General features: G+C 39.5%; 1 protein-coding gene across 1 annotated transcript in view; it reads left to right on the plus strand.

Moving 5' to 3' along the window:
• The first annotated feature begins 2,791 nt into the window (after positions 1 to 2,791).
• LOC147178250 (radixin) overlaps positions 2,792 to 4,076 on the plus strand; it is a 16,610-nt gene continuing 15,325 nt past the window's right edge. Inside the window, exon 1 of the mRNA XM_086068561.1 lies at positions 2,792 to 2,990. The gene's annotated coding sequence lies outside the window, so the exon portion shown is untranslated. The remainder of the gene's footprint in view (positions 2,991 to 4,076) is intronic.

Consider the following 4,076-nt stretch of genomic DNA (forward strand, 5'->3'; position numbering starts at 1 on the left):
GCATGTTATTAAAGGGGATGGCAGAGAGTGGAGAGAGAGATATAATGCGTGGCAGGCCAACAAAAATGATCAACAGCTCCTGAAAATGACGAGGAGACCACAACGCAGGCCAGAAAGCTACAGTGGGTGCTTTTCAGCTGGTGTGTGTTCAAAGAACATCACCTTGATGACAGTAAGTGCAACAAGTTGACTCTTTCATTCTTTCTTTGTCTTTTTGTCCTGTGGGATGTATATTTTGGCAGGTGACAAAAAGTGAGCCCAATCAATGTTTTTTATTTTGTCTGTGGGATGAATATTTTTGGCAGGAGACAAAAGGTGAGCCAATCAATTCCTTCCGCTTGCTGTTGTGAAAAGCTTTGACATTTGAGCTTTGCGGGCGACATCTGCAAATTTATATGCCATCCATTGTGCAAGGCTCTGTATCAAAGGCTGTAAAAGGCCTTGTCAATTTAGTCAGGATAACTCAACAAAGACGCCTTTCTCCTCTCTGCTCCTGTTGTTATGGGAACAATGCGCCTCACCGGCGCTTTGCCAAAAGCTAATGTCAGTTGCAGTCGTGTGACGTTATTGATCACACTGATAACATATGTCTTCCATAGAAACCGCCAAACTGTTGGTGATACAGGACATCCGTTGTCTTTACAGAGGCTAACAACAATGAACAGGAGCTATCTAACTCCCAGTGATATTCAAAATAAACTTTCTAACTCCTGAAATGTGTAGGAAGGTTACTGATTGTGTAGTGGTTCACACAGCATACTACTCAGTGATGATCTGAATGTTAATGGTTGCCTGTTTCAATGTATGTGCCATGGGATTAACTGGCAATTAGTCGAGATTGTATATGTGTCAGATGGGATAGGCTCCAGCAGCCCTCAACCCTGAATAGGATAAAGCGGTATCAAAAATGGATGGATGGAAATGAATACAATTGGACCTGCCATATTCATGTCAAAGGGCTTTGCTTTGAATCTTTGCTTGAACCTTTCTGTGTGGATACATTGCAAAGGCATGCAGGTAAGTTATCCAAAGTCAGGTTTTGAAATATCCTGTCAGGTTTTGTCACTCAAAAATGGCTTGAGTAATGTGAAAAGTTTGATTCATATAAGAAATGGTCTCATCAAATCAGAAACATAAGCCCACAATTGTCAGTAAGATGCTGATGGACAGTGACAAGACTTATGAAGGAGATGTGGTACCGATCTCCACCGCTTGACAGACAAAGTACAGTTTGTTCTTCTTAATCAAGCATTAACTGTTAATTAAATGTGTGGAATGCATATTTATCGGTATTTTAGAAGTTTTTCAAATTACAGTAGCTAAGATACAGGTCTAATATTAGAAATTTACAGCAATTACAGTTAGCTATTGTTGTTGTTAACTGTTAATTTACATGCTAGTACTACCGATGAATATTTAATAGTATGGTACAAATTTTACCCAAAAAAACAAACAACAATATACTTTTGTAAATTTACCATTAATTAGCAAAAATCTGTTACAGTGTAGATTCACTGAGCCCTCTTAATCGACCATAGATGTGATGTGAATGTGAGTGTGAGTATTCTCTGGTAAATGAATACATTGCAACTGGACTGCTCTGGCCATCTTGAAAGACATTTTGCCTCTCATCAAGACTTCATCAGTTTCATGCTTCCACCAGTTCATGCACAAGGCTAGAACATGAACTGATAAAACTTGCTCGGATGAGAGGTCAACCTTCTTCTAAGACAGGGGTGGTCAAATTCGGTCCTTTAAAGCCCCTATCCAGCCTTTTCCATGTCTCCCTCCTTCAGCGGAGCTGAATCTAATGATCAGCTTATCAGCACGCTTTGCAGAAGCCTGATAATGATCCTGATCATGAATCAGGTGTGTTAGTGGAGAGAAACATGGAAAACAGGCTGGATAGTGGCTCTCGAGGACCGAACTTGGCCACCCCTGTTTTAAGACAACCAGAATAGTCCACTTGTGATCAATTCAATATCCTGAGAATGAAATGACCTGGATGAATGAGAATATTTATAGGCAGCTAATAGTGTGAGTAGATAGATAGATAGATAGATAGATAGATAGATAGATAGATAGATAGATAGATAGATAGATAGATAGATAGATAGATAGATAGATAGATAGATAGACAGACAGACAGACAGACAGACAGACAGACTGACTGACTGACTGACTGACTGACTGACTGATTGATTGATTGATTGATTGATTGATTGATTGATTGATTGATTGATTGATTGATTGATTGATTGATTGATTGATTGATTGATTGATTGATTGATTGATTGATTGATTGTTTGGTTGAAGTTAGTCCCTGCAAGGCAACATCTTGACTGTTTGATGGATAGATGTTGTTGTCAGCTTCTTATAGTAAAGGGAAATAGTGACATCCAGTGATTAGAGGCATAAGTGCAGAAGAGGACTGGAATCAACAAGTGTTTGTGAAATGATTGGTTTCTCGATTGACTGAAATTGTGGGAACGCTGTCAAAGGGATTCAATTACTGTGTTGTATCAAGTTGTCTGAGCAACAGTTAGACCGAGACCGAATTTAAAACGCCTTAGGCAACATGTTTCATTGGTTTGGACCATAGCCACAATTGAACAATTCACAACAACAGTGTATTTCATAGTAAGAGCAGAAATTAGTGTACTAATTACTCTTTACGGCTGATTGCTATTGAATGTTGCTGATTAAATGTTAATCTGACGGCCCGTCTGGAAACGTTTCATTCTTTATTTATTTATTTTTCAAAGCCCCTACCGGAAGCTGTAGATGTGTATTCCGGAAGGCTCGAGACTCTCAAATCGCCTTATGGTTGTTTAGACATCAACGGTTTTAATGTCGGTGTGAAATTGCGCTTGTAAACGCAACGCAAACACGAAGGAGGAAGCGTAACGGATTATTTTCAGCGAGTGTATTTTGCCACGCAAAAGACGTCAGGCTTTTCTCTCATTTAAGAGACATACTCTCCCCCCCTGGTGAGTTGCTTCTCATCGACGAGCTACTCAAGTTTGATGTAATAGCGGAAATCCTCGTGGTCGACGTTTTTTCCCCCCTAACAGCAGCAGCGTGTTAGATATATGAATTGGAAACATATAGGTGTCTGTTTCTCCAGTTACACTTCAACGCTTGGGTGACTGACATGTTTTTTCCTCCCTCTAAACTTCACTGCGTTTACGGGGCAGCCTTGGCTACCATTTGACTTGTCCCGTTATTTAGACTACACCCACTATAGTTAGGAAATATTTTGCCTTTTCATGGCCAACTCGTGAATGAATGTGCAATATTATTGCTTGAAGAACCTCACGTCCATTTTAAATCAAGTTGTCTTCAAGATTAGGCATTGTAAAAAGCGCCACTCCTGCTTCTAAAATGATTTCGTTGTACTTTTTTATATATATTTTTATTTTATAAAGATATTGGATCCTTTTTGCTCCAAGCTTTCATTGTATTGTTTTTTTCTCCCCACGGTTTGGTTATATCATGGCTACGTTGTTGTGGAACGGAACTCTGGGAAGAAAGCAGATGTACTAATTGCTAACGAGCAACAAGTGGGCACGTCCATAGCCACATGTTGAGCCGCCACGCGGAAACATGCTCATGCTCAGTTAACTGCTAAAGAAAATGATGTGTCATTTAATGCTACGTGGACTCGAGTACACGTGTACTCTATGACGTTTCCCGTTTTCCACCACTAACGAGAGTGAGTGCCTTGAAAGCAGGAAAGCATAAACACAAGTTTGACTCTTGGAGGTGAACATTTGACAAATGTGTGTTTTTCTTTGTAAAGCACACTATAAAGGTTGTGTGTGATTGCTCAAACCATATTAGTCTAAAGTTCTGATTAATACGTCACATAATTTATAGCAACATCTCGGTGCTGTACAAAAATGCTGCCATCAGTCATAACATCATATCAGTGCTGTGATGCTATCATCTTTTGGAGACGCTGACAGCATTGCAGCATTATTTGTCATTGCATTTGTGCATGACTTCACTTTTTGTAATTATTACAGAAAAAGGTGCAACATTTTGGAACTTGATACTAGTTAAATCATAGCACA

Source organism: Leptonotus elevatus, chromosome 2 (assembly GCF_054856555.1).
Source record: "Leptonotus elevatus isolate MCC_2025b chromosome 2, RoL_Lele_1.0, whole genome shotgun sequence".
Taxonomy (NCBI): Eukaryota; Metazoa; Chordata; class Actinopteri; order Syngnathiformes; family Syngnathidae; genus Leptonotus; species Leptonotus elevatus.